General features: G+C 46.7%; 1 protein-coding gene across 1 annotated transcript in view; it reads right to left on the reverse strand.

Annotated features, from left to right (window-relative positions):
* CACNG2 (calcium voltage-gated channel auxiliary subunit gamma 2) overlaps positions 1–12587 on the reverse strand; it is a 120014-nt gene that overhangs the window by 106375 nt on the left and 1052 nt on the right. The window lies entirely within an intron of this gene.

The raw sequence follows: 12587 nt of genomic DNA on the forward strand, positions 1-12587 counted from the left end.
CAAATTAGTATAGAGCCTGACATATCAAACATTCAAAAACTGTCAGATTGGATCAGATCTGACCATTCTCCCAGATCAAACGGCATGTCTTTAAGTTCATGTCCTTTCCGAGCAATTGCTAGGCAATTTTTTTCCTACCAAGAAACTCCTGAAATTCCCCTCTTCTCTGTGAAGTCCTCCGAGGTAAAAATCTAAAGCAGAGAATCCCCCATTCCCCAGCGCATCCCCTGCCTCTCTCTCTCTTCATCCAGCACCGACGACGCGGACCATCTCCCTGGCGTCTGCCATTTAGTTATTGAATAAAGCACACCACGTGGTCAGCACGACAGGGTGCATTCCCCCGAACTGGGGTCAAGGTCAGAAAATGTCAGCTTCTAAAAGAGAAGCTCTGAAGGTAGCATAAAATGGGTGAGAGTCTCTCTTTTTAAAAGCAACAACTTACCCTAGAGCTGCCGAGTAAAAAGGAGTTGATTAGCTTGCCTTCCACCTGAGTCTTATCAGCGAGCACTGCTCGGGAATGTTGGATGTTTATGCATTTATTTCCAGATGCATGGCTTTATTCACTCACTCTGTTAGCTGCTACACTCTGCCTGGGCTGGTGGTGTTTTGCTTACGTTTTCAGCCCTTGGAAGACAAAGACTCCACCTGTAATTTGTCATTGGCAGAGAGAAGCGTTTGCAAACTCGGATGCCTACGGAGGCCAGAGGAAGGCCAAAGCAGCCCGGCAGCCTCGGGAGCGGTGGGGACTTTGGGGAACTGCAGAGAACCTGCCATACCTGCCATACAGGATGTCCCTGTCCCATACCTGAAGGGACATCGGCTGCCCTGCTCCGATGTTGCCAAGCAGGAGGGGGGCTCAGGGTTACAAAAATCTGATGTTTTCCCCCAAAGGAAGCCAAACACAGGGCTTTTTTAAATAAGAAAGTTCTCGATTTGTAGAATATTTTGAGTTGCCAAACAGTGACAGCTCACAGGTCACTGTTTGCAACTGTTGGTATAATCAATAATAAACACGCCAGTGATAAGAGCATCTGGCATTTAGAGAGTGTTTACTATGTACCAGCATCTTGTTAAGCACTTTGCGTGGAGCATCTTACTAAACTTTCCCAATCAACCCATGCGTGAGATGTAATTTTCCCCACTTAGACACGAGAAAACCAGCTTAGAGAGGTGACATTCCTTGTCCAAGGTCACAAAACAGGTAAGTGATAAGGTTGGGATTTGAACCCAGGCTGTCAGATGCCAGAGCTGACACGAACTACAGGCCTGGCTAGAGCATAATGCATTCTTTCGTTATGATGGTGCTGGGGAGAATCTGAGATTCGATACGCATCATAATCTCAAATGTAAAGCTTTTTTTCTTTATTCATTCATTCAACACTGACTGAGCAGCTACTACTTGCCAGGCCCTGGAAACACAGGTGTGGAATCACTCTACCCGAGGTTAAAGGTACCGTCTTCTTCCTGCAAATTTCTCCTGTTTCCCCTGTCTCAGTGAAGGTCACTCACTGTCACGCCTTGCTCAGCACAAGTGACAGTCCTGGATCCTGTCGATCCTCTGATTCTGTTCCCTTGCTCGACGGCCCCCAGTTGCTGGGCTGGGCAACCGTCTCCTCCCTGGACTCCCTTCTCTGTCCTCCCCTTCTTCCCATTTCTACTTCACATGGCTTCCTGAGCCATCCTCCTAAAATGCGAATCTGATCATATCATTTCCTTCTCAAAATTCTCCTCTTTAGACTCTTTACACGTGAACCATCCCTTCATGATGTGGTCTTTGTCTAACCTCATCCCTCAGGACTAACACCTTCCCCAGCCTCCCTTCCTGCACCTGATCCTCCAGCAATACTAGAAACTTGTGTGGTCCCCCAAACATCCCATGCCCTCTCACACGTCTTCCTGGAAGAATCTCTCCACCTCTAGGTGTGCTTGCATGGGTCCTCCAATCCCCCACTGGGGCATAAGTTCCTTGAGGGCAGGGGGCTGTGTCTTTTCGCCTTTGTAAACCCAGAGCCTAGGATGGTAACTGGCACATGGCAGTGACTGAGTACATTTTGTTGAAGAAATGGACAGGGGGACTCATGGTCTGGAGGTGGAGACAGAAACGGAAGCAGGCAACAAAAAAGATGGAAGATGCTGCGTCGGAGACACGCAGAGATGCTGTGGAAGGAAAGAGGGAGGGAACGTGAGCCAGGTGGGAGCAGGGTAGGAGGGGGCAGAGCTGTTGGGGGAAGTGACAATTCAACTGAGTCCTGAAGACAAGTGGAATGTGGTTGGAAATGGCCCTCTAGGCAGAGGGCTGGGGAGAGGGAATATATGTATGTATTCACCTCCTCCCCCTCCACAAACTACAGAGAGGGATGTCTATGTATTTTGAGGCATCCTTTTGTATTCAGAGCTGTGGGAAAACCTGGTAGCCCCTCCACTTTTCCCTACTCTTCTCTGGGTAAGGAGCATATCCTAACTGAAGCTTCAAAGTTTTAAAAACTTCATCAAACGTGGAGCACAAACAGCAATTTCTGCTTAGCTTTGCCTTCAAATTCTCAAAGAAATTTATGTATAGATTTTGGGGCCAGGGGAAAATTGTAAATATAATTCATGTAATAGAAGGCTGTGCACAGGTTTTTGGGTTGGACAGGCTTGGGTTAGAACTCCAGCTCTGTTACTTGCTGTGTGACCTTGGGCAAGTCACTTAACTTCTCTGAGCCTCTTATGATGGAGATAGTGGATATCATAGCATATACCTTTAGAATTGTAAAGATTAAATAAGAGTTAACCCCTGGAAAGCATCTAAACAGTGCTCAGCACAAAGGAAGCACTCAATGAACGATTAGTTATTATTATCGTATTATTAGTGTTAAAATGATGGCAGAATAGTCATTTTTAGGGTTGCTTTCTTTGCAAAATACGTTGGAGGAGAATTGGGGAGGAGAGTTCTCAACCATAGGGAAAATTCAAGAAGGATAAAGAATAAGACTTGTGCAGACAGAGATCCAGGTTGAGGGGAAAAGGTGGCAGAAATGAATGAATGATCCTTTATGCAGAGAAAGTGAGAAAAGACAGCCTGGGGCAAAACTGGGATAAAGAAAGGTCTAGGGATGGATACAAGTATATGTATGGTTGAGTTGCTTTGCTGTACACCTGAAACTATCACAAACTATCACATATTGGCTATACTCCAATATAAAATAAAAAGTTAAAAAAAAAGCAAAGCAAGGTCTAGGGATCAGCAAGCACTGGTCACCAGTGAATTTTGTCCGATGACAAGGCCAGAGAGAGGCTGGCACTGGGGCATGTAAATTGCATGGTGGATGGTGTAGCAAAGCAAGGTACCAATTCCCCACTCAGTGAAGCTACGGCAACCGTGCACCTAGGATCCCATACCTAATCTGTGGCCTGCTTGTTAGCAGCTGGAAGACTACCCAAGGTTGAGGAAGTTCAGGGAAAAATGAATAAATATAGTGTCAACAAGGAGAAAGGGGAGGCGGCTCCTCAGAGGCTGACTCATGGCTGCCAAGTCAGTACCTCTGAGCCGGGCGATCACGTATGAGGGTTTGGATTGAGAGAAAAGGTACCAGCTGCCCAGGAGGGAACAGGCTCGCGGGGGCTAATCAGCATCCCAGGTTGCGGGGTGCAAGGGAAACCCTTGCCTGTTCTCAAGGATCTTTCAGATGCGGTTCCAGCCAAATCTTGGAGGGATGACTGGGCAAGAGGAGGGAGTTTTTAAGAGCCCACCTCCCTCCCCTGATGGGAGCTCCTTGAGGCCAGGCAGCGTTGCCTTACTCATTCGCTCCACATTTAGCTCCTGAGCACGCTGTTTGTGCCAAGGCTGACAGGCCCCTGCCCTCACACGGCTCACAGTCTCCTAGGGGCACACAGACCATAAGCAAATAAATGCTCAAAAGAAAAAAAAGTCAATGTTAAGATGTTAAAAAAGGAAATAAAATCTAGTGACTTGACAGGGAGCTCCTTTAGATGGGGCAGTCAGGAAGGCTCCTCGAGACGGTGGTACTGAGCAGAGACTTGTCTTCATCCTCGTCACCCCAGCGCCCAGCCCACTGTGTGTGGCCAATAAAGGCTTGTTCTGCTGGGGAGGGAGCGCCTTGAAGCACCTCTACTGTATATCGCTTACAGTCTTCTTCCTTCCCCCTCTTACTCTCTGTTCACTACAACTGACTTAGGGCGAGTCACCTGGTCACTGCCACAGTCTCCTGTGCTCACCTCTTCCCAGTTAAATCACACCAGCTCCGGCGACCCCAGCTCCCATCCGTCAGAGTCCGAACAGCCAGTGATCTCACTAACGGACAAAGCCAGGTGCGCCCCTCCCTTGCTTCCCACCTCTCTGGACCCCCCTTTTCTCCCACGCCGAAACACTAACTGCTCTGTGAGAGCCATTTCTGTCCCTTTGGGATCCCATCTCCACTGCCTCCCAAACTCCCCCTCCCTGCCTTCTACCTTCCAGCCTCACTGGACCATCGGCATGACTGCTTGGGCATCTGTGTTTCCGCACATGCCGTTCCTTCTGTCTGAGGTGGGCTTCATCTCCCCAGCTTGCTCACCCCTACGCATCCTCAGAACCCCGTCTTGCCTGGCATCCCCTCCTCCCCAGTCTCTCTGCTCCCAGAATTCCCCGGGCTTATGCTTCCCACTGTGTCATCAGCATCATCTGTTCACTGGTTTGTCTTCTACTAGATTAGAAGTTCCTTGAGGGCAGATGGAGACTTTGCCTCTGTCCTAGACTCTCACACGGCACCTGGCAAGGACTCGGAAAGCTGTGGAACAAAGATCAACTATCACCCTTTTCTTTGTCAAGAAAGGTTCTCGTAAGACCACACACTTCCCCCACATTGTTTCCTGAGTCACGGGACAGGCACTAAGGGCAAGTGGGAGAAATCCCTCGGGCTCTCTCAACACCCTGCCTGCATTTCCCTCTGCCAGCAAGATAGTTTTCCATCTCCCTTTGATTCCAAGACACAAATTTTAAGTTTTAAGGTTTCTGAAATTAGAGTATGTTTTACAACTGATATGTACATGAAATTTGTTTGCCCCTGTCCCGAAAGCTGTTTAAGTAGCTAGTTCATTTTTATTTTTTATTTATTTATTTATTTTTTTTGATAGTTCATTTTTATAATCAATGGCATCAGAACTGAGGGAAGATGGAACTGGGAGATTACAGCCCTTTATGTACCCAGGAGAAAGGACCGGGATGTGAGGCCATAGAGTTCAGCGACGATCCCACAACGCTGACATGCATTTCTTGGCATTGGGGAGCACAGTTCACATCCCTCTACTCTCATTCCTATTTTCAAAAAGTCTGGCGGATTTAACTGAGCCTCATTGCCATTCCAGCTCAAATCCTCAAAGATCGTAACTGATCGTAAGAGATGCCAGGAATCTCTCTGAGTTTGGGGGAGGGTGATAAGGCGAGGTGGCAGCAGGCTATGTCAAATGTCTTGCATGAGACAGAGTCATTCTGTGAGATGCCTGTTCTTTGGGATTCCCTGCTTGGACTCACCTGGAGGGTCCTGAGGGAGGATGGGTCTTGTTCACTTCTGCCTCCCAATGTCTACTGCAGGATTGGAACCTACCATCAACACCTCCACTAAGCATAGTTTGAATTTTGTTGATTGGAGTTGAATCAATCTATTTTTTCCCTTCTCTGTGCTGTCATGAGTTTTGAGGCCAAAGAGACCACCGCACTCAGATGTGGGTGGAATCAGGAAGAGCATGACAAAGAGAAGGGAAGGGTGCTCTAAACCCCACAACAACCTTAGGGGCAGGCATCGTCAGCTCCATTAGATAGATGGTGTGAAGGAGGCACAGAGATAGAATTAACTAGCTCAAGGTCACACAGCTTATAAGCAAGAAGCTAGAAGTCAAAGAGCAAAATTCTTTAACAAGACTAGCAAGGCCCCGCACCCTTGGGTGCTAACTATTTCTGCATCCCCCTCCCCACACCATCCAGCATCCTCCCCTCCCCATCCCCCCTCCCTCTGGGTCCTCCAGCCACCCTGGCCTCCTCCCAGGACTTGCTCCTTCTCTCCCTCACTGATCTTTGCACTTGCTGCCCTCCAACCTGGAAAGTTTCTTCTTCACCCAGTTAACTTCTATGCATCCTTCATATAGCCATTCACATCTCACCTCCTCAGGGAAGGCTCCTCTGATTAGAACGATCTTAATATCATAAACTCACAGTCTCGTGTGACTCTCCTTGAGAGGACTTAGCATAGTTGTAACTTACTTCACAACTATGTTAAGTGAGAGTCTTTAAAGTAAGGTCTGTCTCTTCCAGAAAGCTCTGAGAGCAGTGACCCTGAAGGGAGTTGCTGCCCACCATGACCCCAACACTTGGCCCAGCACCTGGCACGTTGCAGGGGCTCATCAAAGATTTAACAAATAAAATAAACGAGTGAAGGAATTGTTTGATCTGTGGCTGTAAACTAACCTGGAAACTTAAAGTGCATATTTCATCTGAATATGGTTTTTTGGCCAAAATACTTATAGTCAAGGCTAAAAGGAACCATTGCATTTTTGAACCATTTAAAAATCTCCTGCATTATCCGTCTGGGTACATATCTCCTCCTCCCCCACTGACCTGAAAGCAAACACTCATGGGAAACTCTCCCCGAGGATCTTTGTGACAGACGCTGTGGATGATGTAGAGAGAGGAAAGCATGGCCAGTATCTATTTAGAGGATGTTCACCCCCCAGCACTTTCTTCTCAGGCATTTATTTTCTCTCCAAACACTTTCTTTCTTATTATCTTTGTTATTGTCCCTTGTGTGTTGAAACGCTCTCTCTCCTTCCCTTCTCTCTTCTCTCTGTGTTGAGTCCATTATTTATTTTTTGGAATGTCAGAAAAAAAAAAAAAAAGAAAGAAAGATGCTTCTGCCACCATTGCTCACGGTTTGTAATTTAAGGAACAATCCTTTGACGATATGAAGGGATCATTATTTCTCAATGTCCACCCTGTAGTGGGCAGTGGTGGTTTTGTTCATTTGCCAACAAAGGTGGGCTGACTCTTGCACCATCATAATTGCTGCGGCTACAGCAATGGGCAGAAAAAAGATCCCTGCCTTCCTGGGGCTGACAGTCTAGTGGTGCAGACACACAACAAATGGCATGAGTAAATTTCATAGCGTGCTGGAAGGTGGGATGTACTCTGTAAAAAAATATAAATAAATAAAACAGAGCCAGGAGGATTTATGAGGGGTACAGAGTAGGGGTTGTTGACTGTAATTTCAAACCAGGTGATCAGGAAAGAAGGTGGCACTCATTGGTTTAATCCCAACGAATCACCCTGTGAGAAGGCTGTTAGACCTCCTTTTGGGGAAAGGGAAACGGAGGCTTGGAGAAGTTAGATGACTTGCCCCAAATCGCACAGCTCGTAAAGCTGCAGTGCTTGAAGGGAACCCAGGTCTGTGTGGCTGCAAAACTCTTTCAATGGCACCACATACAACAAAGCTGCATCTGAAAACTTCTGCGACTTCAGGGGACATAAATTTGTTATTCTTTGAAAACTGCTTGCCAGCGTAAAACTCACGGAGAGCTTACATCGAGGACACTTCCAAAATGAAAGGGCAAACACGAAGTGGCGTGTGGTGGGTCCAGCCTGAAGTTCAGTATTTGTCCCCTTGGGCTCGTGGGAGTGAGACGATTCTGGTAGAGTCACCCGGCAAGGTGCAGGCAGCTGGAGGGAGTGGCATGTGGGGGAGTCTGGTGGGTCAGAACTCAGGTGTCCTGACATGCTTGGGTTGGGCGCTCAGAGCGGACACTCGGTGGGATGCAGACAGAATAGAATCCAGTGCTGGCAGTGAATCTGAACACAAGACCACAGAACGCCAAGGTTCACGCATAGAGCCCTCTGGAGGTTTGCAGGGTGGAAACAAGAGGCCTGGATTCAAGTTCTCCCTCTGCCACCCTCTGCCCATGTGGCCTTGGTGTGAGGTGTCATACCTGGCACCTGTAAAGGGAGGGGCAGGAGGGCAATGTGAATGGGCTGCGATTTGCAGGGCTGGTTCCTCAGTAAAGGAATCAGGTTTGTCTTACAAGGTGAGAAGGGCTAGGAAAGTGGGGCCTGGCTCCATGGAAAACTGCTGATCAGAACCTACGACCTTAGGCAAAGTTCTCGAGGTCCTGGGAACTGGGTGGGGAAGTCTGGTAAAGAATTCTGGGGCAGGTTTTGGGGAAGCTACGTAGGGATGGTCCATGATGCCTGCTCTCTGCCCAAAGTGTCTGTTCTAGTGAGTATTAGGATCAAACTAGATTTTGGCATCCTTTAAAAGCTGAAGAGGGAAGGAAAGCAGTGGGTTAATGTTTTTCTTCCCCATAGAGACTGAGTGTACTGATAATTTTTCTTTAGCTAATTAGGAGCTGTGCAACCCAATGACTGACTCTTTTTGAATTTTCTCATTTTACAACAATGAAGTCATGACTCATTCTTTTAAAAAAGAAATTCCATAACCTATATGGGAAAAGAATCTGAAAAAGAATGGATCTATGTGTATGTATAACTGAATCAATTCGCTGTACACCTGAAACTAACACAATATTGTAAATCAACTACACTCCAATATAAAATAAAAAATTAAATTAAAAAAATAAAAAAGAAATTCTGGGAAGAACAAACCAATCATCCTGATTTCCTCACCCCCTTCCCTCCCCCTTTCTCTCTCTCCTCTCTCTCTCTCCTCTCTCTCTCTCTCTCTCTCTCTCTCTCCCACCCCCCCATCTCTCAATTACTTGCTTGCTGCATGACCTTATGATCTTTGAATTAATTTCAATAATTTAAGAATTTCTGAATCAATCCACTGATAGATATTTTTTCTGGACCTACTGTGTGCAAAGAACCTAAAGAGAATCAAATTATCTTGGGAATTATGGAGCGATAGGTACACAGTATGAAGGCCCATTAGTAACTTCTAAACTCAGCTCTTCCACACGTAAAGACAAGAGTGTCCGGGAAAGGCAGTTCGCATTTCTAAAATAAAAGATATATACTTTCCTTCTGCAGAACAAGAGAGCCATGTCTGAACCCAGCGTGGGGCACTGCGCACCTTGCAGGCCAAGCAAAAGCTATGCAATTATCAACTTGGAAAACATAGTTCAGGAAAACCCAGACACCTCTTACTCAAAGAGAACAGGGATGGAGAATGGATGGCAGAGCCCCTGTGAGTAAGCAAGTTGTGGAGGAGAAGAGAGGAAAAGCCAGGAGGAAGAAGAGCTCAGAAATTCAGCAGAGGGATTTGAACAATCTGGACAGAGAGAAAGATTTTTGCTCTCCCTCACAGCAAGGAAAAGGGCGAGAGAGGGAGAGAGAAGGGAGGGTGCATTTCTGCCTTGGACCACGTTGTACTGCTGCTGGCTCCTCCTCTGCAGGGCTGGGAATCCTCTGGGGGAGACATGGAGCTCAGACAGAGGGGAGGAAGGTGCAGGAGAGAATAAACACAAAGAGTGAATTTCTTGCTGCCCCTGGAGACGATGATTCCTTTTGGTGACAACAGAGGTTAATACACGGAACAGCAGGTCACCGCGTGGCCCAGAGACAGCACGCTTGGAACAAGCTGTTTTAATGTCCTGTTGTAGATTTTACTGAATTCTTCTCTGAAAGGGCCAATTCGTCTCTCCATTCGGAGGCTCTTAAAGCAGCTTTCCTGAAAAGTTCAAGAACTTTTCCTATCACTTTCCTTCTACATGGATCCACGGGCAGACCGTCCCCCATGCCCTCAAATCCCACGAAGGACACTAGTCTGCTGGGGGTTTCAAGTTCACACCCAGAGACACCACTACTCTTCACTCTGCAGAGGGAGAAAATAAAGGCTGTGGTTTCTTCTTGATTCCTCTCCCCTTCCCACTGTGTCTACCCCTAACAAGTGGTCCTGTTCTCTTCTCATTCCTCAACAGAGGAATGCATTTCACAAACAGCCGTAGAGGCAAAGAAAGGTTTTCTGATTCTTATTTTCATCAAGAAGTGAACAGCCACAAAAAAGTCATCTCAGGAGATAAAAAGCCCTAACGCAAACCGGAGAGCCAAAGAGATCGGAAGCAGACAGGGTTGTTTTTCATGTGGAGTCATTAGCAGCATGTTGGAGAGAAGATTGGAAATCTGTTCGCAACTTTTTGGATACGGGCAGGAAACACAATAAACGGGTGATGGGAAATCTTTTCTGAAAGTCCAGTTTCTCACAAAAAACACAGGTTGGGGGAAACTGGCAACTTGATTTCCATAAAGGCCGACCCTATTTTGAATGCTCAATAAAGCAAGTACACGAACGTCCCACAAGAACCATCTGTGTCAACCTGCAGAAATAAGTGCATTTATAATCTTTGGAAATCAGTGCAGTCTTTGAAAATATGTGGCTTTAAAACCTTCAAACCACTTCCTAAGTGGCCAAGGCCCAACTTCCTAAGGGGGAGTCTGAGGCCTTCAAAAGTCCATATGGACAGAGGCTTTGGAAATTAAAGGCCGGGTTGAACTGGGGCCCTGAGTACCCACCCTTCCTGCCTGGACCTTGGCTACAAGTGGAAAAGGCACAAGAATCCTAAAGCAGCCTGGCCCAGGCTTCACCCCCCACCCGCGACTGCCGGGGAGGCCCCAGTCCTGGGGAGAAGAGCCAAACCCACAATCCTTGGGAAGTGTTGCAATACTAACACTTTTAGGGATGATTCAGGGAGGGAGGTGTGGGTACGGCTTGAAGAGAAAGCTGAAGGGGGCGGGCAGCACATTTGGGGATGTGGACACCGAACAGATGGAATTTTAATGAAAATACTTAAGCCTTTTAATGCATAAGTGATCCAAAGCCACTGTCTAGTCCTCTTCCCTTCAGGGAATTAGAAAATGTTTAAAAGATCATGGTATTAAGAATTTGCACATAAAACCCTGATAAAGTATATTTATACCAACTCACCAATTGCTGGGAATATTTCTCCTAAAACCATGTCCTGTCTTTCGTCTCATCTCTTGTCTGCACATCTTCATCCATCTAACTAAAGTCCAAGGAAGGTAAATTGCTACTATGACCATTTCCCTAAAGCAACCCTCATTCACTTTGCTTTCCTTCTCTTTTGGAATAAAAGCATGCCATAAATGTTTAATTAACTGGAAGTCTTTCCACTGTTAGTGACTAGCTGCATGAAAGCCTCTTCATTTTTTTAAAGGAGGGGTGTGTTTAAAACAGTGCCTATTAATTTCCCGATATCGATTCTTCGGCTGGGGAAGAGCATATAGCATTCAGCATAGAGCTCCGCTGCAGACCATGTTCAAGGCAGTGGTTTGGATTGAGAAAGGGCACCAAATGCAGTATGCGTCAAATAGACCATCGCTCAATGAAGTCACTTAGCTATTCAAAACATGTTCAGCCGTCACTCAACCACTTGCACCAAGCTTGTTGGGGGGGTGGGTGGGTGGGCATGGAATTGGTGCTCTTTCCCAGACGTAAATATTTCCGAAAGAGCAGCTTTTGCTCAGTTTGGGTTAGACTCTGGGGCCACATCATTTCTCCCTCTCCCTGTCTGTTTCCTTCTCTTCTCCACCATCTCCTGGCTTCAACTCCCTGCATCACCATCCCATGTTGAGCTTAACAAACAATCCTGCAGTCCCCGCTTCCCGACGCTGCCTCAAACGGCCTCCGTATTGGTTCATATCAGAAGCAAAGCACATAAGCTTTTCTTTCCACCCAGAAACATGTATCTCTCTGTGCATGTCTTCCTATGGCTGGCTGTAGCTTGTACACACAGACATAGGTAGCCGCTCAAATGCAGCCCCTCATATTAAAGTCTGTTGCTAAATGCAGGTTGTATGACCTGCAGGAGTTTTTCCCCCCTGTGTTTATTAATGTGTCTCAAAGCACATGCTTTCACCCGTACCCTGATCTTCCAGCCTTTCCACCGTGGGGACCGCTTTGCCCACAGCACATGCACAGGCACACGTGTCCCAATGACCCTGCAAGATCAAGACAAACAGCTGACACTCCTGACCCACTGCTCCCTACTGTTCCCCCTCAACCTCCCCATGCCCTCCTCTCCCTCCCAGCCTCCCTGCACAATGTCTGATTCCCAAGCTGGCTGCAATGCTGATTCTACACGCTTCTGGATAATAGACATGTCACTCTGTGTGGAAGTGAATTGGTTCTCAGCCTAATCTGCAAGTGAATTGCTGTTTATTAGAACTTGGGTCTGTTTCCTGTGAGAGACGTTACGTGTTTTTAGACTTTGTAAACGTTAAAACACACATACACACACAGCCAGTCGCCTCGAACGATATGTGTGGCTCATAGACATTACGAAATGCTCTTGAACTCAGCTTGCGATCCTGGAATAATTAGGATTTACCAAATAAGGGTTCTTAGAAAAAACAGATTTTTTTTAAAAAAAAGGAGATTTGCAGATGATGAGGTGTCTGGGACTTTTGGGGAGTAAGGGGAGGAGGACGGGAAAGGAAAAGCATTTTGGAATTCTTCATTACGAAAAGAGGAGCGGGGTTGAGAGAGGCAGTTATTCTCTACCCCCTCATAGAGGGCCATACTACATCAAAAGGCAAATCCTAATGATTCCAAAGCAGGTGGAGCACATTTGACTTTTAAAGACAATCT

This window comes from Delphinus delphis, chromosome 11, assembly GCF_949987515.2.
Source record: "Delphinus delphis chromosome 11, mDelDel1.2, whole genome shotgun sequence".
Lineage (NCBI taxonomy): Eukaryota > Metazoa > Chordata > Mammalia > Artiodactyla > Delphinidae > Delphinus > Delphinus delphis.